This window comes from Bombina bombina, chromosome 7 (assembly GCF_027579735.1).
Source record: "Bombina bombina isolate aBomBom1 chromosome 7, aBomBom1.pri, whole genome shotgun sequence".
In the NCBI taxonomy this organism is placed as follows: Eukaryota; Metazoa; Chordata; class Amphibia; order Anura; family Bombinatoridae; genus Bombina; species Bombina bombina.
This window is the reverse complement of record NC_069505.1, coordinates 7,078,133-7,105,310: the sequence shown is the minus strand read 5'-3', so window position 1 is coordinate 7,105,310 and position 27,178 is coordinate 7,078,133.

Genomic DNA, 27,178 nt, shown 5'->3' with positions numbered 1-27,178 from the left:
TGGCGTGAGTACTAGAGACAGCTAGAATGGCTGTGAATGCGGCCGAGAGGCATACTGAGAAAACGGCCATGTGAGTACTAGAGACAGCTAGAATGGCTGTGAATGCGGCCGAGAGGCATACTGAGAAAACGGCCATGTGAGTACTAGAGACAGCTAGAATGGCTGTGAATGCGGCCGAGAGGCATACTGAGAAAACGGCCATGTGAGTACTAGAGACAGCTAGAATGGCTGTGAATGCGGCCGAGAGGCATACTGAGAAAACGGCCATGTGAGTACTAGAGACAGCTAGAATGGCTGTGAATGCGGCCGAGAGGCATACTGAGAAAACGGCCATGTGAGTACTAGAGACAGCTAGAATGGCTGTGAATGCGGCCGAGAGGCCTACTGAGAAAACGGCCATGTGAGTACTAGAGACAGCTAGAATGGCTGTGAATGCGGCCGAGAGGCATACTGAGAAAACGGCCATGTGAGTACTAGAGACAGCTAGAATGGCTGTGAATGCGGCCGAGAGGCATACTGAGAAAACGGCCATGTGAGTACTAGAGACAGCTAGAATGGCTGTGAATGCGGCCGAGAGGCATACTGAGAAAACGGCCATGTGAGTACTAGAGACAGCTAGAATGGCTGTGAATGCGGCCGAGAGGCATACTGAGAAAACGGCCATGTGAGTACTAGAGACAGCTAGAATGGCTGTGAATGCGGCCGAGAGGCATACTGAGAAAACGGCCATGTGAGTACTAGAGACAGCTAGAATGGCTGTGAATGCGGCCGAGAGGCATACTGAGAAAACGGCCATGTGAGTACTAGAGACAGCTAGAATGGCTGTGAATGCGGCCGAGAGGCATACTGAGAAAACGGCCATGTGAGTACTAGAGACAGCTAGAATGGCTGTGAATGCGGCCGAGAGGCATACTGAGAAAACGGCCATGTGAGTACTAGAGACAGCTAGAATGGCTGTGAATGCGGCCGAGAGGCATACTGAGAAAACGGCCATGTGAGTACTAGAGACAGCTAGAATGGCTGTGAATGCGGCCGAGAGGCCTACTGAGAAAACGGCCATGTGAGTACTAGAGGAAGGTACCCTCAGATCCAGCCCTCAGAAAACTCTATCTAGTCTGCGGTAACCTCCTCTCAACGTATGCAGACCGAGGAGCCGCTTCTGAAGGGAGATTAGTATTTTAAGCTGCTGGTCATACTCACACAGCAGAAGACGCCATTAACTGAAAAGTGCATAGTAAAAAGGCTGTCCCACGGCGGGAAGGAGGCTTAACCCTTACCACCCGCAGGACAGGTAAGTGCTTGGCGTACTTACGATCCTTGCATGATAGGATCTCCATAATAAGGGGTAGATTTATTGAAGGCTAGGCAAACTCTGTATGTGCTTCGCCTTTAACTGCTCCCCAGCTTGACTCCGGAGAAGCGCATATGTGCATCTGAATTTATCAGTAAAATAGACGTAACTTTGCGCAGGCGAGCTGGGCCATAATAACAATAAATTTCACCTGTCGAAAAAAGCATTTACTCCCTATTTATCACAGTACATCCCTATAAATATTTACGCTACCATATCTTGATTATTAAAAAAGCGTTTTTTTGGTAACTATTTAGCTTATATTTATATTATATAATGTTTCTGTTCTGTTTTTGCCATATGTTGATAATTTAAGATCATAAAAATAAATATATCAATATATCGAGATATATATAAAACTGTTGGTACCATATGCGCCTGTGGAAGCGCAAATTTCTGGCAATAACAGTCTCTTCTTGGCGCTGAGCCTTTGAATAATTAGTTAAAAGAAGAAAGTACTGCATCACAAGATGTAAAAGCACGTATTATTATGGTGTTCGCCTCAGTCTGCATGGCGAAATATACAACACGCAATTGAAGCCAAAATTTCAGTTCTCTATCGGCACAAAGCAATGATAAATAAGAAACTGGGCATATTTGTTGGTCGGGCAGTTAAATTACGCCTATTACTAATGTATATTGTTGCACTCGGGAGCGCGCCTGTGCGCCTAGGTGAATGAAAGTGGAGTGCGAAGAAGTTTCTTTCAGATTTGCGCAATTATAGGCGCAGAGTGCTTTGATGATTATGACAATCAGTTCATATGCGCTATTTTGGACGGAATTAAAGGAGCATGGCTTTGATAAATCTATCCCTAAGTGTAGCGCCATAGGGGAAATTACGCATGCCGATTTATACATGTGAAAGGACTGTCTAAGCATTTAAGAAAAATTGCCTGTGGAGTGCAAACCACCTGTATAGGCTCATAAGCTCCATGAGGGAGTGTTTATTACAGTCTACCAAAGGCCAGACACATCAACAGGAGCTCCGGGGCCGTAGAGACACCGGAGGGGCCTGATAAAAGTCCTTATATGACTCACTTGTAAATGATCTGCTCTACATAACGGATATAACTATGTCCCCAGACCCTCTATGAGGGAGTAAAAGAGTCACACTGTGACCTTAATTCATGTTGAGGATCCTTTCGCCTAGATTACGAGTTTTGTCGGTAAAGACCCGCGGTGCTAACAAGGCTTTTTTTTCCAGCGCACCCTTAAGCCAACGCTGGTATTACGAGTTGTCTGAATGGCTGCGTAAGCCTCAGAAAAGGGAGCGTGGAGCATAATTTAGCTTCCCTTCAACTCTCAATACCAGCGTTGCCTACGGTAGTGGTAAGCTGGAAAAATGTGCTCGTGCACGATATCCCCATAGGAAACAATGGGGCTGAGCTGGCTGAAAATAAACCTAACACCTGCAAAAAAGCAGCGTTCAGCTCCTAACGCAGCCCCATTATTTCCTATGGGGAAACACTTTCTAAGTCTACACCTAACACCCTAACATGTACCCCGAGTCTAAACACCCCTAACCTTACACTTATTAACCCCTAATCTGCCGCCCCCACTATCGCTGACCCCTGCATTATATTATTAACCCCTAATCTGCCACTCCGGACACCGCCGCAACCTACATTATCCCTATGAACCCCTAATCTGCTGCCCCTAACATCGCCGACACCTATATTATATTTTTTACCCCCTAATCTGCCCCCCTAATCTGTCGCCGCCACCTACCTACAATTATTAACCCCTAATCTGCCGACCGGACCTCGCCGCCACTATAATAAATGTATTAACCCCTAAACCGCCGCACTCCCGCCTCGCAAACACTATAATAAATCTTATTAACCCCTAATCTGCCCTCCCTAACATCGCCGCCACCTACCTACAATTATTAACCCTTAATCTCCTGCCCCCAATGTCGCCGCTACTATAATAAAGTTATTAACCCCTAAACCTAAGTCTAACCCTAACATCCCCTAAGTTAAGTATCATTTAAATTAAACGAAATAAATTTACTATCATTAAATAAATTAATTCTATTTAAAACTAAATACTTACCTGTAAAAACATAATTTATGCTTACCTGATAAATTCCTTTCTTCTGTAGTGTGATCAGTCCACGGGTCATCATTACTTCTGGGATATTACTCCTCCCCAACAGGAAGTGCATATAGCAGCAGAGCTGCATATAGCTCCTCCCCTCCACGTCACTCCCAGTCATTCGACCAAGGACCAACGAGAAAGGAAAAGCCAAGGGTGAAGTGGTGACTGGAGTATAAATTAAAAAATATTTACCTGCCTTAAAAACAGGGCGGGCCGTGGACTGATCACACTACAGAAGAAAGGAATTTATCAGGTAAGCATAAATTATGTTTTCTTCTGTTAAGTGTGATCAGTCCACGGGTCATCATTACTTCTGGGATACCAATACCAAAGCAAAAGTACACGGATGACGGGAGGGATAGGCAGGCTCTTTATACAGAAGGAACCACTGCCTGAAGAACCTTTCTCCCAAAAATAGCCTCCGATGAAGCAAAAGTGTCAAATTTGTAAAATTTGGAAAAAGTATGAAGCGAAGACCAAGTTGCAGCCTTGCAAATCTGTTCAACAGAGGCCTCATTCTTGAAGGCCCAAGTGGAAGCCACAGCTCTAGTAGAATGAGCTGTAATTCTTTCAGGAGGCTGCTGTCCAGCAGTCTCATAAGCTAAACGAATTATGCTACGAAGCCAAAAAGAAAGAGAGGTAGCGGAAGCTTTTTGACCTCTCCTCTGCCCAGAGTAAATGACAAACAGAGAAGACGTTTGTCGAAATTCCTTAGTTGCCTGTAAGTAAAATTTTAGAGCACGGACTACATCCAGGTTGTGCAGTAGACGTTCCTTCTTTGAAGAAGGATTTGGGCATAAAGAAGGAACAACAATCTCTTGATTGATATTCCTGTTAGTAACTACCTTAGGTAAGAACCCAGGTTTAGTACGCAGGACTACCTTATCCGAATGAAAAATCAAATAAGGAGAATCACAATGTAAGGCTGATAATTCAGAGACTCTTCGAGCCGAGGAAATAGCCATTAAAAATAGAACTTTCCAAGATAACAACTTTATATCAATGGAATGAAGGGGTTCAAACGGAACGCCCTGTAAAACATTAAGAACAAGGTTTAAACTCCATGGTGGAGCAACAGTTTTAAACACAGGCTTAATCCTGGCCAAAGCCTGACAAAAAGCCTGGACGTCAGGAACTTCTGACAGACGTTTGTGTAACAGAATGGACAGAGCTGAGATCTGTCCCTTTAATGAACTAGCAGATAAACCCTTTTCTAAACCTTCTTGTAGAAAAGACAATATCCTAGGAATCCTAACCTTACTCCAAGAGTAACCTTTGGATTCACACCAATATAGGTATTTACGCCATATCTTATGGTAAATCTTTCTGGTAACAGGTTTCCTAGCCTGTATTAAGGTATCAATAACTGACTCAGAAAACCCACGTCTTGATAAAATCAAGCGTTCAATTTCCAAGCAGTCAGCTTCAGAGAAGTTAGATTTTGATGTTTGAAGGGACCCTGTATCAGAAGGTCCTGTTTCAGAGGTAGAGACCAAGGTGGACAGGATGACAAGTCCACCAGGTCTGCATACCAAGTCCTGCGTGGCCACGCAGGTGCTATTAGAATCACTGATGCTCTCTCTTGTTTGATTCTGGCAATCAATCGAGGAAGTAACGGGAAGGGTGGAAACACATAAGCCATCCTGAAGTCCCAAGGTGCTGTCAGAGCATCTATCAGGACTGCTCCTGGATCCCTGGATCTGGACCCGTAACGAGGAAGCTTGGCGTTCTGTCGAGACGCCATGAGATCTATCTCTGGTTTGCCCCAACGTCGAAGTATTTGGGCAAAGACCTCCAGATGAAGTTCCCACTCCCCCGGATGAAAAGTCTGACGACTTAAGAAATCCGCCTCCCAGTTCTCCACTCCCGGGATGTGGATTGCTGACAGGTGGCAAGAGTGAGACTCTGCCCAGCGAATTATCTTTGATACTTCCATCATAGCTAGGGAGCTTCTTGTCCCTCCCTGATGGTTGATGTAAGCTACAGTCGTGATGTTGTCCGACTGAAACCTGATGAACCCCCGAGTTGTCAACTGGGGCCAAGCCAGGAGGGCATTGAGAACTGCTCTCAATTCCAGAATGTTTATTGGCAGGAGACTCTCCTCCTGACTCCATTGTCCCTGAGCCTTCAGAGAATTCCAGACAGCACCCCAACCTAGAAGGCTGGCGTCTGTTGTTACAATTGTCCAGTCTGGTCTGCTGAATGGCATCCCCCTGGACAGATGTGGCCGAGAAAGCCACCATAGAAGAGAATTTCTGGTCTCTTGATCCAGATTCAGAGAAGGGGATAAGTCTGAGTAATCCCCATTCCACTGACTTAGCATGCACAGTTGCAGTGGTCTGAGGTGTAAGCGTGCAAAGGGTACTATGTCCATTGCCGCTACCATTAAGCCGATTACCTCCATGCATTGAGCCACTGACGGGTGTTGAATGGAATGAAGGGTGCGGCAAGCACTTTGAAGTCTTGTTAGCCTGTCCTCTGTCAGGTAAATCTTCATTTCTACAGAATCTATAAGAGTCCCCAGGAAGGGAACTCTTGTGAGTGGAACGAGTGAACTTTTCTTTTCGTTCACCTTCCATCCATGTGACCTTAGAAATGCCAGCACTAACTCTGTATGAGACTTGGCAGTTTGAAAGCTTGAAGCTTGTATCAGAATGTCGTCTAGGTATGGAGCTACCGAGATTCCCCGCGGTCTTAGTACCGCCAGAAGAGCACCCAGAACCTTTGTGAAGATTCTTGGAGCTGTAGCCAATCCGAATGGAAGAGCCACAAACTGGTAATGCCTGTCTAGGAAGGCAAACCTTAGGTACCGATAATGATCTTTGTGAATCGGTATGTGAAGGTAAGCATCTTTTAAATCTACAGTGGTCATGTACTGACCCTCTTGGATCATAGGTAAAATTGTCCGAATAGTCTCCATCTTTAACGATGGAACTCTTAGGAATTTGTTTAGGATCTTTAAGTCCAGGATTGGTCTGAAAGTTCCCTCTTTTTTGGGAACCACAAACAGATTTGAGTAAATCCCCTGTCCCTGTTCCGATCGTGGAACTGGATGGATTACTCCCATTAACAAGAGCTCTTGTACGCAGCGTAGAAACGCCTCTTTCTTTGTCTGGATTGTTGACAATCTTGAGAGATGAAATCTCTCTCTTAGAGGAGAGTATTTGAAGTCCAGAAGGTATCCCTGAGATATTATCTCTAGCGCCCAGGGATCCTGAACATCTCTTGCCCAAGCCTGGGCGAAGAGAGAAAGTCTGCCCCCCACTAGATCCGATCCCGGATCGGGGGCCCTCAATTCATGCTGTTTTAGGGGCAGCAGCAGGTTTCCTAGTCTGCTTGCCCTTGTTCCAGGACTGGTTAGGTTTCCAGCCTTGTCTGTAGCGAGCAACAGCTCCTTCCTGTTTTGGTGCAGAGGAAGTTGATGCTGCTCCTGCTTTGAAATTACGAAAGGAACGAAAATTAGACTGTCTAGTCTTGGCTTTGGCTTTGTCCTGAGGCAGGGCATGGCCTTTACCTCCTGTAATGTCAGCGATAATCTCTTTCAACCCGGGCCCGAATAAGGTCTGCCCTTTGAAAGGTATATTAAGCAATTTAGACTTAGAAGTAACATCAGCTGACCAGGATTTTAGCCACAGCGCCCTGCGTGCCTGAATGGCGAATCCTGAATTCTTCGCCGTAAGTTTAGTAAGATGTACTACGGCCTCCGAAATGAATGAATTAGCTAGTTTAAGGACTCTAAGCCTGTCCGTAATGTCGTCCAGAGTAGCTGAACCAATGTTCTCTTCCAGAGACTCAATCCAGAATGCCGCTGCAGCCGTGATCGGCGCAATGCATGCAAGGGGTTGCAATATAAAACCTTGTTGAACAAACATTTTCTTAAGGTAACCCTCTAATTTTTTATCCATTGGATCTGAAAAAGCACAGCTATCCTCCACCGGGATAGTGGTACGCTTAGCTAAGGTAGAAACTGCTCCCTCCACCTTAGGGACCGTTTGCCATAAGTCCCTTGTGGTGGCGTCTATTGGAAACATTTTTCTAAATATCGGAGGGGGTGAGAACGGCACACCGGGTCTATCCCACTCCTTAGTAACAATTTCAGTAAGTCTCTTAGGTATAGGAAAAACCTCAGTACTCGTCGGTACCGCAAAATATTTATCCAACCTACACATTTTCTCTGGTATTGCAACTGTGTTACAATCATTCAGAGCCGCTAACACCTCCCCTAGTAATACACGGAGGTTTTCCAGTTTAAATTTAAAATTTGAAATATCTGAATCCAGTCTGTTTGGATCAGAACCGTCACCCACAGAATGAAGCTCTCCGTCCTCATGTTCTGCCACCTGTGACGCAGTGTCTGACATGGCCCTAATATTATCAGCGCACTCTGTTCTCACCCCAGAGTGATCACGCTTACCTCTTAGCTCTGGTAATTTAGCCAAAACCTCAGTCATAACAGTAGCCATATCCTGTAATGTGATTTGTAATGGCCGCCCAGATGTACTCGGCGCTACAATATCACGCACCTCCCTGTGAGCGGGAGATGTAGGTACTGACACGTGAGGCGAGTTAGTCGGCATAACTCTCCCCTCGTTGTTTGGTGAAATTTGTTCAATTTGTACAGATTGACTTTTATTTAAAGTAGCATCAATACAGTTAGTACATAAATTTCTATTGGGCTCCACTTTGGCATTGCAACAAATGACACAGGTATCATCCTCTGAATCAGACATGTTTAACACACTAGCAAATAAACTTGTAACTTGGAAATACAATTCAATTAGAATAATATTAAAACGTACTGTGCCTTTAAGAAGCACAGAAGATCTATGACAGTTGAAAATTAATAAATTGAAACAGTTATAGCCTCAATCCTTGTAAATAACACAACTTTAGCAAAGGTTTAATCCCATTAGCAAAGATAACAAATTCTGAAAGAAGGAAACAAATTACAGAATAAACGTTTTTTATCTCAGTCAAACTATAATTCTCACAGCTCTGCTGAGAGAAATTACCTCCCTCAAAATAAGTTTTGAAGACCCCTGAGCTCTGTAGAGATGAACCGGATCATGCAGGGAATACAATGAGTTGCTGACTGAAATATTTGATGTGTAGTAAAAGCGCCAAAAAACGGCCCCTCCCCCTCACACACAGCAGTGAGGGAGAACAGAAACTGTCAGAAAACAGATTAAGCAACTGCCAAGTGGAAAAATAGTGCCCAAACATTTATTCACTCAGTACCTCAGTAAATGAAAACGATTTTACATTCCAGCAAAAACGTTAAACATAATCTCTAGTTATTAAACAGCTTTATGTATTTCTTACAGTGTAATTCTAGTGAAGTACCATTCCCCAGAATACTGAAGTGTAAAGTATACATACATGACATTATATCGGTATGGCAGGATTTTCTCATCAATTCCATTGTCAGAAAATAAAAACTGCTACATACCTCTATGCAGATTCATCTGCCCGCTGTCCCCTGATCTGAAGTTTACCTCTCCTCAGATGGCCGTGAAACAGCAATATGATCTTAACTACTCCGGCTAAAATCATAACAAAAACTCTGGTAGATTCTTCTTCAAACTCTGCCAGAGAGATAATAACACACTCCGGTGCTATTTTAAAATAACAAACTTTTGATTGAAGATATAAAACTAAGTATAATCACCATAGTCCTCTCACACATCCTATCTAGTCGTTGGGTGCAAGAGAATGACTGGGAGTGACGTGGAGGGGAGGAGCTATATGCAGCTCTGCTGGGTGAATCCTCTTGCACTTCCTGTTGGGGAGGAGTAATATCCCAGAAGTAATGATGACCCGTGGACTGATCACACTTAACAGAAGAAATAAACCCTAATATAGCTAGAATATAACTAATAGTTATATTGTAGCTATTTTAGGATTTATATTTATTTTACAGGCAACTTTGTATTTATTTTAACTAGGTACAATAGCTATTAAATAGGTAATAACAATTTAATAGCTACCTAGTTAAAATAATTACAAAATTACCTGTAAAATAAATCCTAACCTAAGTTACAAATACACCTAACACTACACTATCAACAAATTAATTAAATAAATTAACTACAATTAGCTAAACTAAAATAAAATTAAATAAACTAAATTATAGTACAAAAACAAACAAACACTAAATTACAAAAAATAAGAATTTTAATCTAATTACACCTAATCTAAGCCCCCTAATAAAATAAGAAAGCCCCCCAAAATAATAAAATGCCCTACCCTATCCTAAATTAAAAAGTAATCAGCTCTTTTACCAGCCCTTAAAAGGGCTTTTTGCGGGGCATTGCCCCAAAGTAATCAGCTCTTTTACCTGTAAATAAAAATACAATCCCCCCCACCAACATTACAACCCACCACCCACATACCCCTACTCTAAAACCCACCCGATCCCCCCTTAAAAAACCTAACACTACCCCCCCTGAAGATCACCCTACCTGGAGCCGTGTTCACCCACCCGGGCACCGATGGGCCAGAAGTGGACATCCGGAGCGGCAGAAGTCTTCATCCGATCAGTGCAGAAGAGGTCCTCCAAGTGGCAGATGTCTTCATCCAAGCGGCATCTTCAATCAACCGGAGTGGGGCGGAGCCATCTTGAATCCATCCGACGCTGAGCCATCCACTTCGTACGATGTCCTAAGTCCGAATGAAGGTTCCTTTAAATGTCGTCATTTAAAGGTAGGAAAAATCCGATTGGCTGATGTAATCAGCCAATCGGATTGAACTTCAATCCGATTGGCTGATTGGATGAGCCAATAGAATGCAAGGTCAATTCTATTGGCTCATCCAATCAGCCAATCGGATTGAGGTTCAGTCCGATTGGCTGATTCAATCAACCAATCGGATTTTTCCTACCTTAATTCCGATTGGCTGATAGAATCCTATCAGCCAATCAGAATTCGAGGGACGCCATCTTGGATGATGTCATTTAAAGGAACCTTCATTCGGACTTAAGACATCGTACGAAGAGGATGGCTCCGTGAAGGATGGATTCAAGATGGCTCCGCTCCGCTCCGGTTGATTGAAGATTGAAAATGCCGCTTGGATGAAGACATCTGCCGCTTGGAGGACCTTTTCTGCCCCGATCGGATGAAGACTTCTGCCGCCCCGGATGTCCACTTCTGGCCCAATGGTGCCCGGCTGGGTGAACATGGCTCCAGGTAGGGTGATCTTCAGGTAGGGTGATCTTGTCGGTAGAGGCTGTACCGCTCACTTCTTCCTAGACTCGTAATACCAGCATTAGGCAAATCCCATTGAAAAGATAGGATACGCAATTGACGTAAGGGGATCTGCGGTAGCCTCGAGTCACGGAAAGAAAGTGAGTGGTAGACCCTTTCCTGCCTGACTCGTAATACCAGCGTTAGATAAAAAGCAGCGTTAGTACCCCTTAACGCTGCTTTTAAAGGCTAACGCAGAACTAGTAATCTCGCCGTTTGTTAGTAATAAAAATCAAAGGACTTACCCTCCAGGGTCTTCTGCTGTGGAGCAGTCACAGCACTTTCAGGTCTGTCAGCTTCATCCGGACATCTAACAGGGACCTGAGATGAAAGGAAAGCAGAATGAATGTAACTATGGTTGCCAGGTGCGGGGTTAGCATAGATTGCTAGAGGGAGAACAGGGACTACCCCTCAACGTCCAGCAGCTAACAGCTACCAATACTCTTATTCAAGAGGATTACATGGACACAGCATTACCCCAGTCCTGTCTTGAAGGGAAACTACCCATTAAATGGCTTAATTCAATATTTTCTTCAGAGCATCATCTTCGGATATCCCTCTTGATGAACAAGGCAAAGAATGACTGGGGATTATGGGAAGTGGGAGGATACTTGAAGCTTTGCTGGGGTGTCTTTGCCTCCACCTGGTGGTCAGGAGCTGAATTCCCAACAGTAATTGAATGGAATCGTGGGCTCTCCATGCCATTGGAAACAAAAAGGGATTATCTATCTTTTAAAACAATACAAAAATTTGAGTTGACTGCCCCTTTAAACAATTACATTCAAAATACAAAATAAAAATCTTATTGAAAGTAAAAATTACAAATACTTTGCATTGTTTCACTGTAAAATGACTTTTGTATTCTGTGCGAGTTGGCTGTACAAGGGTGTTACTCACGCATGTCGGAAGTTCTCTCACAGTTGTCAAAAAAACAATACAAAAATTTGAGTTGACTGCCCCTTTAAACAATTACATTCAAAATACAAAATAAAAATCTTATTGAAAGTAAAAATTACAAATACTTTGCATTGTTTCACTGTAAAATGACTTTTGTATTCTGTGCGAGTTGGCTGTACAAGGGTGTTACTCACGCATGTCGGAAGTTCTCTCACAGTTGTCATAGTAATCTCTGAACATTTTACCCCTGCAGCTCTTGCTAATTTATCTTGCCATTTGTATGGCGGTGAGTTTGTCTGAAAATACACATTATACTTATTACACAGACAAAATTATATGTGCACAAAACTAGAAACAAATAAAAAATGTATGCTTTCCTGATAAATTATTTTCTTTCCTGGCATGGAGAGTACGCAAGTCCATTCAATTACTGTTGTGAAATTCACTACCTGGCCACCAGGAGGAAGCAAAGACACCCCAGGCACAGCTTAAGTATCCTCCAACTACCCATACTCCCCAGTCATTCAGCTGAGGGAATAAAGGAAAGGTAGGAGAACACTAGGGTATATGGCCTAGATTTAGAGTTTTGCGGCCAAAGGGGTGCGTTAGCTATGCGTGTTTTTTTTTCCCCGCACCTTTTAAATAACGCTGGTATTTAGAGTTCTCTGAAGGGCTGCGTTAGGCTCCAAAAAGGGAGCGTACAGGCATATTTACCGCCACTTCAACTCTCAATACCAGCGGCGCTTACGGTAGCGGCTAGCTTGAAAAACGTGCTCCTGCACGATTCCCCCATAGGAAACAATGGGGCAGTTTGGGCTGGAAAAAAAACTAACACCTGCAAAAAAGCAGCGTTCAGCTCCTAACGCAGCCCCATTGTTTCCTATAGGGAAACACTTTCTAAGTCTGCACCTAACACCCTAACATGAACCCCGAGTCTAAACACCCCTAACCTTACACTTATTAACCTCTAATCTGCCGCCCCCGCTATCGCTGACACCTGCATTACACAATTAACCCCTAATCTGCTGACCGGACCTCGCCGCTACTCTAATAAATGTATTAACCCCTAAACCGCTGCACTCCCGCCTCGCAAACACTATAATAAATAGTATTAACCCCTAATCTGCCCTCCCTAACATCGCCGCCACCTAACTACACTTATTAAGCCCTAATCTGCCGACCGGACCTCGCCGCTACTCTAATAAATGTATTAACCCCTAAAGCTAAATCTAACCCTAACCCTAACACCCCCCGAATGTTAAATATAATTTTAATCTAACGAAATAAATTAAATCGCATTAACTAAAGTATTCCTATTTAAAACTAAATACTTACCTGTAAAATAAACCCTAATATAGCTACAATATAACGAATAATTAGTGTAGCTATTTTAGGATTTATATTTATTTTACAGGCAACTTTGTATTTATTTTAACTAGGTACAATAGCTATTAAATAGTTATTTACTATTTAATAGCTACCTAGTTAAAATAATTACAAATTTACCTGTAAAATAAATCCTAACCTAAGTTACAATTAAACCTAACACTACACTATCAATAAATAAATTAACTACAAGTACCTACAATTACCTACAATTAAATCAACTAAACTAAATTACAAAAAAAACAAACACTAAATTACAAAAAATAAAAAAGATTACAAGAATTTTAAACTAATTACACCTACTCTAAGCCCCCTAAAAAAATAACAAAGCCTCCCAAAATAAAAAAATGCCCTACCCTAATCTAAAATAAAAAGTTAACATCTCTATTAAAAGGGCTTTTTGCGGGGCATGCCCCAAAGAATTCAGCTCTTTTGCCTGTAAAACAAAACATACAATACCCCCCCAACATTACAACCCACCACCCACATACCCCTAATCTAACCCACCCAAACCCCCCTTAAAAAACCTAACACTAAGCCCCTGAAGATCTCCCTACCTTGTCTTCACCCAGCCGGGTACCATCCGATCCGTCCAGAAGAGGGTCCGAAGTCTTCATCCTATCCGGCCAGAAGAGGTCCTCCAGAGGGTCCGAAGTCTTCATCCTATCCGGCGAGAAGAGGTCCTCCAGAGGGTCCGAAGTCTTCATCCAGACGGCATCTTCTATCTTCTTCCATCCGGAGCAGAGCGGGTCCATCTTGAAGCAGCCGGCGCGGATCCATCCTCTTCTAACGACGTCCTAACACCGAATGAAGGTTCCTTTAAATGACGTCATCCAAGATGGCATCCCTCGAATTCCGATTGGCTGATAGGATTCTATCAGCCAATCGGAATTAAGGTAGGAAAAATCTGATTGGCCAATCAGATTCAAGTTCAATCTGATTGGCTGATCCAATCAGCCAATCAGATTGAGCTTGCATTCTATTGGCTGATCGGAATTATAATTTATATTGTAGCTATATTAGGGTTTATTTTACAGGTAAGTATTTAGCTTTAAATAGGATTAATTTTTTTAATAAGATTTAATTTATTTTGTTAGAATAAAATTATATTTAACTTAGGGGGGTGTTAGGGTTAGGGTTAGACTTAGCTTTAGGGGTTAATACATTTATTAGAGTAGCGGCGAGGTCCGGTCGGCAGATTAGGGGTTAATACTTGAAGTTAGGTGTCGCAGATGTTAGGGAGAGCAGATTAGGGGTTAATAAAATTTATTATAGGGTTTGCGAGGCGGGAGTGCGGCGGTTTAGGGGTTAATACATTTATTATAGTGGCGGCAAGGTCCGGTCGGCAGATTAGGGGTTAATAAGTGTAGGTAAGGTAGCGGCGACATTGGGGGGGCAGATTAGGGGTTAATAAATATTATGTAGGTGTCGGCGATGTTAGGGGCAGCAGATTAGGGGTACATAGGGATAATGTAGGTGGTGGCGGTGTCCGGTTGGCAGATTAGGGGTTAAAAAAAATTATTAGAGTGGCAGCGATGTGGGGGGGGCCTCGGTTTAGGGGTACATAGGTAGTTTATGGGTGTTAGTGTACTTTAGAGCACAGTAGTTAAGAGCTTTATAAACCGGCGTTAGCCCATAAAGCTCTTAACTCCTGACTTTTTTCTGTGGCTGGAGTCTTGTCGGTAGAGGGTCTACCACTCACGTCAGCCAAGACTCTAAATACCGGAGTTAGGAAGATCCCATTGAAAAGATAGGATACGCAATTGGCGTAAGGGGATCTGCGGTATGGAAAAGTTGCGGCTGGAAAGTGAGCGTTAGGCCCTTTCCTGCCTGACTCTAAATACCAGCGGGCGGTAAAAAGCTGCGTTAGGACCCCTTAACGTTGGTTTTGACGGCTAACGCAGAACTCTAAATCTAGGCGGTATATAGGTGCCTGAAGGTTAGAAATATTAAATGCTGCCTTAAAATAAACACAGGGCGAAGGGGCGGAGCTTGGCCGTTCAGCGAAATGGCCGTGTAGTGCAATAGCTCCTAGGCCCTAAGTTGCTAAACCCAGCAGTTACACCCGACCGATGCCTTAAATACAACACCGCACTAGAGGAGATAACCCCCTGAGCCTGGCTCACCATCCCAACAGCCGCAAACCCCTGTCGCCAACCCTGGGCCCGCTCATAACATCGAGCAACGCCCGGACCTGAAGGGAAAGACGACACGCATCCAGACTTCAGCGGCACCCAAACCAAGATCCACACAGGGAGCCTTAACGCTGCAACTCAACGGCTACTGATACCCGCCAACAGTCTCCCACATCAGAGAACATAACAGCTCTGCGGGCGCGGCCCTCCTTCAAGGCGGAAACTACACAACGGGGCAGCGAGGTAAGAAGGCGCACAAACTAGGCCTCAGGCGGCAACGATCCTAGCCTCCCACAGCACCGCAGCACATCAGCTTTCCGTCACAGGGACAAATCCACCCACGAACTCAATAGAACCCCCAGCGGGGTAGGTACACACTCTATATCCAAATAAACACTGAAACAAGGGGCACACCTACTCAGCTCCTAGCGTTTGCTGCGATCCACACGCCCTACGCACTTTCTGTGGTGGTTTGCTTCTTTTCTCCTTGCTGCGAGACTCAAAAACTCAGCCACCGGAGACGGTGAACCCACGCAGCCCCTACTAGGCAATACCTACTTGCAGATGACCCTTGAGTCGCATGGTCAGAAAAGCGACCCGCCAGACAGCAGCCCCACACAGTGCGCAAGAGAAACATGTATTAAAAAGAAACAAAAAGCAAACTGTCCTCATCCACCTTAACCCCAAGCATACCAGACACAGAACAGAAGAAGAGATCAGTGACACCCTTGGGGTGCGCAGGGGACACAAGCCCAGGGGCCAGTAATTGCATTTGAATTAAGAACTTTATTTTTGGGCCTGCAATAACCCTAAAGGAGCAGCTAGCCCCCAACCATGCTAACCCTCACCACATTATATCAGCATGCCAGCGAAAAAAACGGCTAAGCTGGACAGTATATCTCATCCCAGAACCATGCAGCAGTTCTTAAAACCATCTGAGTCTACGTCAAAGACACCACAACAAACTGCAGACAGCATTGTGCCCGTACCAAGCCCACAACCCGGTACTCAGACAGCGAACCCCACTCTTAGTGCTACACAACAAATCACTAGAGAAGATCTCAAATCTTTATGCTCTAAAGAGGACTTTAAAGAAATGCTCACTGAAGTAAAGGGCTGGTATGGGGATCTCAAAAGGGATTTATCAAAGGTGACACGGAGAGTTACCAATCTAGAAGAAAATCACAACACAACCAGTAACGATATCAATCATATGTCCCGCCTTCTTTACGATCAAGAAGAAACCTTATACAACTTACTAGAGAAGGTCGAGGACTTAGACAACAGAGGCAGGAGAAACAATCTGAGAGTCCGAGGAATTCCAGAATCCATCCATCCAGGAGCCTTGGAGGGCTGCCTGCAGGCTATGTTCTGCACGCTGAAAGGCGATGAGAATGCCCCTGAGGTAATCATCGAAAGAGCGCACCGGGCTCTCAGAGCAAAACCCCCACCTAAAGCACCCCCAAGGGACATTATCCTGAAGCTGCTGCACTTCAAAGACAAGGAGGACATCTTAAAACACTCAAGGCAAAAGCAGGACTTCACACATGCTGGCTGCCGCATTCAGATCTTTACAGACCTGAGCCCCACGACTCTCCAAAAGAGAAGGGACCTGAACCACATAACATCAGTGCTCCGAGAAAAGAAAATCGCTTATCGTTGGGGGTTCCCGGTCAGCATCATTGCCAATAACGGCAACACCACAGCCATCTACAAAACTCAAGATGACTTGCCCCACTTCTGCGAGGCACTTCAGATACACATCCAGACAGAGGAACAACCAAAGGACGGCTCTACATCAAGGCCCCTCTTGGGGACTCGGATGCGACCTGCACCCACACCCAACAATGAAAGGGGCCTAAACAAACACCCTTCACTTGTGACTGTTGCTGATGATTCAGAGGAAACGCATCCACATATGGACTGTTCGCCCTCACGGCCCAGGTTGGAGGCCAGTCCCTGACCCAAGGCATCAGGTCGTATATAATATAATGTCATCTTTAATTTCACTTTTTCAAATGCTGGGTTTAATAACGGGGATATTACCCTATTTTGCTAGTTATCTATATTGCTAGTTATCTGTTTTCATTGTTTGATTGCTGCATTTATAATTTTCTAGTGTTCACTTATTTACACAACACCGGCTTCCTAGGTGAAGCAGCAGTACTGTTAGTACATTATACCTACTTGTAAACTCACCTTTCTTTTTCTTACCTTCGCTACCACTTCCCCCCCCATCCCCTTCTTCTTTCTCACTCCCCCTTACCCCTCTCACCACTTCCCACTCACTATCATATACTTGGACCTGAGAGACACAGACACCACCTGCCCTACAAACTTACAGAAGAAGTAGGGATTACAGACCAGACAGACACTGCCCAGCCCTCAGCACGCTTGCTCTCTAATAAATAGATTGACCACAACCAAAGCCCTCTGGAGTTCCGTAACCAAATCCATAGCGCATCAAAAACATGCAGCCACGTCACATTAAACTCATAACCATTAACGCCAAAGGACTTAACAGTCCTGAAAAGAGATCAATTGCTTTCACGCAGCTATACAAAGCGGGAGGGGATATTATCTGCATACAAGAGACACACTTCAAGAGAGGGAGGGAGCCTAGATACATCACCCACAGATACAACACCCATTACCTAGCATCGGGCGGGTCTAAGAAAGGCGGGGTGGGTATCTTCATTAGGAATACAATCCCCTTCCGACCAACCAAGGTTTTCAAGGACCCCAGTGGTTCTTATCTCTTAGTGGTGGGGATCCTGTATAACTCCTATATCACTATAGCCAATGCCTACCTGCCAAACCACGGACAACATATCGTATTCAAACAACTGACACAACTACTCTTGGAACACTCGAGAGGTATTTTGTTCCTGGCGGGCGACCTTAACCTACCCTTGGTCCCCTCCCTAGACACATCATCAGGGAAGACCTCCACACCGCACAGAATAATCAGAACTGTCAATTCTCAAATCCGCTCACTAAAACTACATGACATATGGAGATTCTTACATCCAGACACACGGGACTACACCTTCTTCTCACATCCACATCAAGTTTACACCAGAATCAACTACCTCATAACAGACCAAATAGGCCTCTCACTGATTGACAGCGCTAACATCTTGCCAATTACCTGGTCGGACCACGCCCCCGTACAATGCACATTAGACTGGCCAGATATACCCATAAAACCATACATTTGGAGACTGGACGACCATATATTAGACAACCCCCTACACAAACTGGCCATTGATTCTACCCTACGGAACTACTTCATTGAGAACCCACTAGACGATCTGCCCACCTCCACGACATGGGAAGCACACAAATGTGTAGCAAGGGGGGAACTCATACGACTCAAAGCTACAGAAACCAAACAAAATAGACAATTCCTGAACTCATCTTTGTCTCAGATTCGATATTGGGAGTCTGAGCTAAAGAGGAACACAACGTCCGCCACAATACTTAAGTCCCTAAACACGGCTAAGGCCGAACTGAACAACCATCTCATCAAAGAATATCAGAGCAAAGCCTCAATGCTACAGCAAAAATATTTTGAAATGAATGATAAAATAGGCCCATCTCTAGCCAAGGCGCTGAAACGCAAACAGTTGAACACACATATACACTCTATTTCCGACACATTAGGGCAACCACAGAAAGACAGCGTGACTATAGCTGAGACATTCCGACGATACTATGAAGCACTTTACAATATCACTAACACCAGCTCACAATCACATATAGACACATATCTAGGGGACATCCAACTACCCACACTGTCTAAAGAGGACTCAGATCAGCTGGATAGACAGATAACAGCCGACGAAATTAAATTAGCCATCAAGAGTATGCCAAATGGTAAGAGTCCCGGCCCTGACGGACTAGGGGTGAAATATTACAAAGAATTCACACATCACTTGTTAGCACCTCTTACACTCCTATTCAACTCGCTACTGACAGAGGGGGGATTCACAGATCAGATGCTGGAGGCGAATATCACTGTTCTCCCTAAACAGGGTAAAACACCAGATAGGCCAGAAAATTTCCGCCCGATCTCGCTCCTTAATGTGGACGTGAAGATCTATGCTAAGGTATTAGCCAACAGAATCAATAAGATCCTACCCACGCTGATACACCCTGACCAGGTGGGCTTTGTGCCAGGGAGGGAGGCGCGCGACAACACGCTGAAAGTGCTTCAGCTGGTTTCGCACGCGCAGCTTCAGAACACGCCTCTCATACTGGTCTCGACAGATGCCGAAAAGGCGCTCGACCGTGTGCATTGGCCCTTTCTGAAGGCAGTACTAGCGAGAATGAAGTTTAGCGACACCTTTATCAGACAGATATTTGCCCTCTATAAAAACCCCTCAGCTAGAGTAAAGGTCAACGGCCTATTATCAGACAGATTCTACATCAGAAACGGGACCAGGCAGGGCTGTCCACTCTCACCGATCTTATTTGCTATCTCAATAGAGACTTTAGCGCAGAAAATCAGAGAGGACCCTTTGATCTCAGGCATCAAAACCACTTCAAACACACATAAATTGGCATTATATGCCGACGACATCTTATTGACGCTTTCCAACATAGAGACCTCCCTCCCCAGAGTCTTAAACACCTTTAGTGAATACGGCCGACTCTCTAACTTTCACCTCAACGTAGCTAAATCAGAGATTTTGAACATCACCTACCACACAGAGACACTGACCACAGCATTAGGCACCTGCCCCTTAAGGTTACAACAAGATAAGCTTAAATATTTAGGGATATTCATCTCTCCAGACGCCCAAACTATTTTCCAAGAGAACTACAAAAGTCTAGAGAACACGCTGATAGCAGACTTATCCAGGTGGAAGAACAAATCTATTTCCTGGCTAGGACGAATAAATGTTGTCAAGATGAACGTGCTACCCAGATTGCTTTACATTCTCCAGACAACACCAATTCCCCTCCCAAGGAACTATTTACAAAAAATTCAGACCCTAATCGAACAATACATATGGGGAGGGACCAGACCAAGAGTAGCCAGGAGAACTCTGTATTTACCCAGAGACAGGGGGGGCCTAGGGGTCCCAAATATACTAACATACAAACAGGCAATCACGCTGAGCAGACTACTGGATTGGTGCTCCAATGACCCTAACAAAGCTTGGGTAAGACTGGACTGTGACATATTAGAAACGAACAACGCAGGCCTAGGTGCCTGGACACTAGATAAGGACAGACACCCAGCCACAACTAAGTACTCTTTGCTGATGGACTTTTACTCCACATGGGACAAGATAATAAACACTACGTCTCACATATCAACCAGACATTCCCCACTAACCCCGTTCTATCGGAACGCTGCACTACCCTGGAACCTACCAGATAATAGAACCAATGCTGACATACCTTTACAAGGCTACACCCTCAGGTCTCTGACCGATGGTCATAAGCTCAAGACGCTGGCTGACATCTCGGAGGAGTATCCCCACCTGACATTGAACTGGTACTCATACATGCGGTTGAATCATTATCTCATGACACATAAACACAGACTCTGTTTGACCAGAACCCCCACCACCTTTGAGACTTTATGCTTGAAGGGCACGCCTACAGCCCACGCAATCTCCCTGATCTATAAACTGTTACTAACAGATGAAGCCCAGACACTCCCCTCCTACACGAAGATGTGGGAAAAGGAATGGCAGACCGAGATAGGCCATGAGGATTGGCAAAACGCCTTCTCAGTGACCAAGTCAGCCTCAATCTCTACAAGAGTACAGGAATCTAGCTTCAAATGCCTGGCGAGGTGGTATCTTACACCCAGCAGGCTGCAGAAGATTTACAAGCAGGCCTCAGGCAAATGCTGGAGGGACTGTGGTGGAGTAGGCACTCCAACTCACATCTGGTGGGAATGCCCCATGCTGGATGAATATTGGGTCAGCGTTTTTAACCACATAGAATTAGTCTTGGGGAAACTCCTGCAGAGTAACCCAGGAACATTACTGTACCTTTCCTTACCCAAACTAACTTGCAGAGCAAACAGGGCACTCCTGTTAGTCATGCTAAATGGAGCCAAACTACTAATCCCTAAGCACTGGAAGTCTAGAACGACACCGACCTTCCAAGAGTGGCAAGAGCAAATAGATCTACTCTTACGTCTAGAAAGATACCACCACATCCGGCAAGGGACGGTAGACACACACGAGATAATGCTGGAGGGCTGGGCAGCACACAGACGACAGACAATATAAGATAAGCTAGGTCACAATTTGACCCTATACCTCTTCAACCGATACTCTCCTCTCTTCTACTCCCCCACCCCCTCTTTCATCTCCCCTCATTACTTTCACCTATCCCCCATTAGACATGCACAAACGATCTGTAAACTACTCAGGCAATGGGAACACAGGAAAAGGTCTGTTTGCACAAACACCCCCAAATAGCTTAAAGGAGACAGGTATCACCCCCTCCCCTCCCCCTCTCTCCCCTCTTCCCCCTCACCCACCTCTTACCTCCCCCTGGTTTCACACCCCCTGGTAACCCCAGCATATGATGATATAACTTTGCGGGACTTGACGCAGAGCGTCCGGGACAATGCACTAACGGACTCTTGGACTTTCATCAACTAAGTGCCACTGGAACTCTGCAACATGTCTCCTTTCTTGGAGAATTAAGCTTTACCTGCATTATGAACAGTTAATATTTTACCTTGCTGAGGGGTGCCAGGGGTAGAATGAGAATGATTAGCATATGTTCACACTGGTTAGTCACATTTTGTAAAGCTATGTTTGAACACTTTTGTATACACATTTATCTTGAAAAAACTGAAAAGCCTGTAATTTTTATACGTATTTTCCTCAATAAAGCTTTTTTGAAAACAAAAACAAAAAAAAAACAAAAAAAAAAATAAACACAGGGCGGGTCGTGGACTCTCCATGCAGGAAAGAAAATAATTTATCAGGTAAGCATACATTTTGTTTTTTTTCCAATGGCATGGAGAGTCCACAATTCCATTTAATTACTGTTGGGAAACCAATTCCCAAGCCAGAGAGGACACAGAATGTATAGGGAAAGAGAACAAAGGCAGGCAGACCTAAACTGAAGGCACCACCGCTTGAAGGTCTTTTCTCCTGAAAGAAGCCCCAGCTGAGACAAAAACATCAAACTTGTATAATTTAGAGAAAGTATGTAAAGAAGACCAAGTAGCCACTTTACAGATTTGTTCCATGGATGTTTCTTTCTTAAAAGCCCAGGAAGAAGAAACAGCATGGGTCAAGTGAGCAGTAATCCTCTCAGTAGGCTGCTGCCCAGCTTCCTTATAAGTCAAACGAATGATACTCCTCAGCCAAAAAGAGATAACAGTTGCAGTGGCCTTTTGACCCTTGTGCTTACCAGCGTACACCATAAACAAGGAAGAAGATTACCTAATATCCTTTTTAGCCTGAAGATACGTACCACATCCAAGTTGTTTCTTTTGAGAAGAAGGATTAGGGCAAAGGAAGGAACTACGATCTCCTGATTGATATTGCGATCAGAGACCATTTTAGTACGAAGAACCGCCTTATCTGCATAGAAAATAAGATAAGGAAGGTCACACTGTAAGGCACATAATTCTGAACCCGGAGGCAGAACTTTTCTCCACTTTCTGCAGAGAGATTTTTTTTATTGAAAGATTTTCTGTAGTAAAAATGTAGTTAACAATTTCTTACAAGAATGTCTAACATTTAAGAGTTACAACTTTTACAGACTAGGAAATTCTAGTATACGAGGTTAAAAAAAAAATGTCTCAGAGCCAGTCATCAATCAATGTGCTTCCACTTTTTAGCACTGCTCGGTGTTTGACTGTTCTCTTCAAACAGTGCTTCTCTCATGCTGCACTGTGTTGAGGAAAACATACACAGTGCAGCCAGAGCACAACATTGTTAGAATAGAACAGGCTGATGTGGAGCAGCACGTGCTAACAGTTCCTGCATGTGCCCTGTTCTTTCTGCAGACATGCTGCGTTTTCTGTGATGACATCTCACATCACAGCATATTCTGCCTTGGGGATTCTGAAACTCTACAAGCAGAAGAAATAGCCAACAGAAACATAACTTTACAAGATAAACAGAATGCATAGGCTCAAATTGAGCCCTTTGAAAAACATGAAGAACCAGATTAAGGGGTATATTTAATAATGTGCGAGCAGACATGATACAATGTAACATATCATGTCAGTCGCACATCGATAAATACTGACAGCATACACTGTCGGCATTTATCATTGCACCAGCTGCGGTCTTTAGACAAGGGGCATCAAGCTACATACGGAGCTTGATACATCGAACCCAATGGCTACAGGCAGGAGCAACAGATTTAAACACAGGCCTGATTCTGAACAGAGCCTGAACAAAAGACCCTAGTTGCAGAGGCAAAGAATGACTGGGGGAGTATGGGTAGTGGGAGGATACTTAAGCTCTGGCTGGGGTGTCTTTGCCTCCTCCTGGTGGCCAGGTGGGTATTTTACCAACAGTAATGAATGTAATCATGGACTCTCCATGCTATTGGAAAGAAATACAAATTAAAGTACACTAAATGTTATTGATCCCAGATACACCTCATAAAATGGTAAATTATATAAAGAGAACCAACAGGGCCGGTGCTACAATCGAGGCAGACAAAGCGACCGCCTAAGTGTGCACGTGCAGAAGGGGAAGGGGCGCAAATTTGGTGAATAACATATTTTTTTAATCAGTATATTTATTTTATAACTTAAGCTTCATAGTAGGGACCATATGTGCTATGGCATAATGGCTAGAATGGAAAGAGACTCCCCTAAAACATATGGAGGCAGAGAGTGCACGTCAGCCTTCATAAAAGTTGTTGGAGCTGTTGGCAGCAGTGGGACTCACAGCCTTATGGATATTACTGAGGCTGATGGGCACTTGTAAGAGCACTTATGATTCTCCAATGTTTGATATATACTGAACCACATCTATTATCTATCCACTTTACATGCAAGCCTATTCATTAAAGTGTTTAGATGCCCAAAATCATTATTCAACACAAAGTGTCCAAATTTCAGTGTATAATTATACTGTGCACTATCCTATTTGTGCACTATCCTATTTCAGTGTATAGATAATTATACAGTGCAGTGTCCTATTTCAGTGTATAGATAATTATACAGTGCAGTGTCCTATTTCAGTGTATAAATAATTATATAGTGCAGTCTCCCATTTCAGTTTATAGATAATTATACAGTGCAGCATGTCCTATTTCAGTGTATAGATAATTATACAGTGCAGTGTCCTAGTTCAGTGTATAGATAATTATACAGTGCAGTGTGTCCTATTTCAGTGTATAGATAATTATACAGTGCAGTGTGTCCTATTTCAGTGTATAGATAATTATACAGTGCAGTGTGTACTATTTCAGTGTATAGATAATTATACAGTGCAGTGTGTCCTATTTCAGTGTATAGATAATTATACAGTGCAGTGTGTCCTATTTCAGTGTAAAGATAATTATACAGTGCAGCATGTCCTATTTCAGTGTATAGATAATTATACAGTGCAGTGTCCTATTTCAGTGTATAGATAATTATACAGTGCAGTGTGTCCTATTTCAGTGTATAGATAATTATACAGTGCAGCGTGTTCTATTTCAGTGTATAGATAATTATACAGTGCAGTGTGTCCTATTTCAGTGTATAGATAATTATACAGTGCAGTGTGTCCTATTTCAGTGTATAGATAATTATACAGTGCAGCGTGTCCTATTTCAGTGTATAGATAATTATACAGTGCAGTGTGTCCTATTTCAGTGTATAGATAATTATACAGTGCAGGGTGTCCTATTTCAGTGCATAGATAATTATACAGTGCAGGGTGTCCTATTTCAGTGTATAGATAATTATACTGTGCACTATCCTATTTGTGCACTATCCTATTTCAGTGTATAGATAATTATACAGTGCAGTGTCCTATTTCAGTGTATAGATAATTATACAGTGCAGTGTCCTATTTCAGTGTATAAATAATTATATAGTGCAGTCTCCCATTTCAGTTTATAGATAATTATACAGTGCAGCATGTCCTATTTCAGTGTATAGATAATTATACAGTGCAGTGTCCTAGTTCAGTGTATAGATAATTATACAGTGCAGTGTGTCCTATTTCAGTGTATAGATAATTATACAGTGCAGTGTGTCCTATTTCAGTGTATAGATAATTATACAGTGCAGTGTGTACTATTTCAGTGTATAGATAATTATACAGTGCAGTGTGTCCTATTTCAGTGTATAGATAATTATACAGTGCAGTGTGTCCTATTTCAGTGTAAAGATAATTATACAGTGCAGCATGTCCTATTTCAGTGTATAGATAATTATACAGTGCAGCATGTCCTATTTCAGTGTATAGATAATTATACAGTGCAGTGTCCTAGTTCAGTGTATAGATAATTATACAGTGCAGTGTGTCCTATTTCAGTGTATAGATAATTATACAGTGCAGTGTGTCCTATTTCAGTGTATAGATAATTATACAGTGCAGTGTGTACTATTTCAGTGTATAGATAATTATACAGTGCAGTGTGTCCTATTTCAGTGTATAGATAATTATACAGTGCAGTGTGTCCTATTTCAGTGTATAGATAATTATACAGTGCAGCGTGTCCTATTTCAGTGTATAGATAATTATACAGTGCAGTGTGTCCTATTTCAGTGTATAGATAATTATACAGTGCAGGGTGTCCTATTTCAGTGCATAGATAATTATACAGTGCAGGGTGTCCTATTTCAGTGTATAGATAATTATACAGTGCAGTGTGTCCTATTTCAGTGTATAGAGAATTATACAGTGCAGTGTCCTATTTCAGTGTATAGATAATTATACAGTGCAGTGTGTCCTATTTCAGTGTATAGATAATTATACAGTGCAGTGTCCTATTTCAGTGTATAGATAATTATACAGTGCAGTGTGTCCTATTTCAGTGTATAGATAATTATACAGTGCAGTGTGTCCTATTTCAGTGTATAGATAATTATACAGTGCAGGGTGTCCTATTTCAGTGCATAGATAATTATACAGTGCAGGGTGTCCTATTTCAGTGTATAGATAATTATACAGTGCAGTGTGTTCAGTGTATAGATAATTATACAGTGCAGTGTCCTATTTCAGTGTATAGATAATTATACAGTGCAGTGTATCCTATTTCAGTGTATAGATAATTATACAGTGCAGCGTGTCCTATTTCAGTGTATAGATAATTATACAGTGCAGCGTGTTCATTTTCAGTGTATAGATAATTATGCAGTGCAGTGTGTCCTATTTCAGTGTATACATAATTATGCAGTGCAGTGTCCGATTTCAGTGTATAGATAATTATACAGTGCAGTGTCCTGTTTCAATGTATAGATAATTATATAGTGCAGTCTCCTATTTCAGTTTATAGATAATTAGACAGTGCAGCGTGTCTTATTTCAGTGTAAAGATAATTATACAGTGCAGCATGTCCTATTTCAGTGTATAGATAATTATACAGTGTAGTGTGTCCTATTTCAGTGTATAGATAATTAGACAGTGCAGCGTGTCCTATTTCAGTGTAAAGATAATTATACAGTGCAGCATGTCCTATTTCAGTTTATAGATAATTATACAGTGCAGTGTCCTATTTCAGTGTATAGATAATTATACAGTGCAGTGTGTCCTATTTCAGTGTATAGATAATTATACAGTGCAGCGTGTCCTATTTCAGTGTATAGATAATTATACAGTGCAGTGTGTCCTATTTCAGTGTATAGATAATTATACAGTGCAGTGTGTCCTATTTCAGTGTAAAGATAATTATACAATGCAGTGTGTCCTATTTCAGTGTATAGATAATTATACAGTGCAGTGTGTCCTATTTCAGTGTATAGATAATTATACAGTGCAGTGTGTCCTATTTCAGTGTATAGATAATTATACAGTGCAGCGTGTCCTTTTTCAGTGTATAGATAATTATACAGTGCAGCGTGTTCATTTTCAGTGCATAGATAATTATGCAGTGCAGTGTGTCCTATTTCAGTGTATAGATAA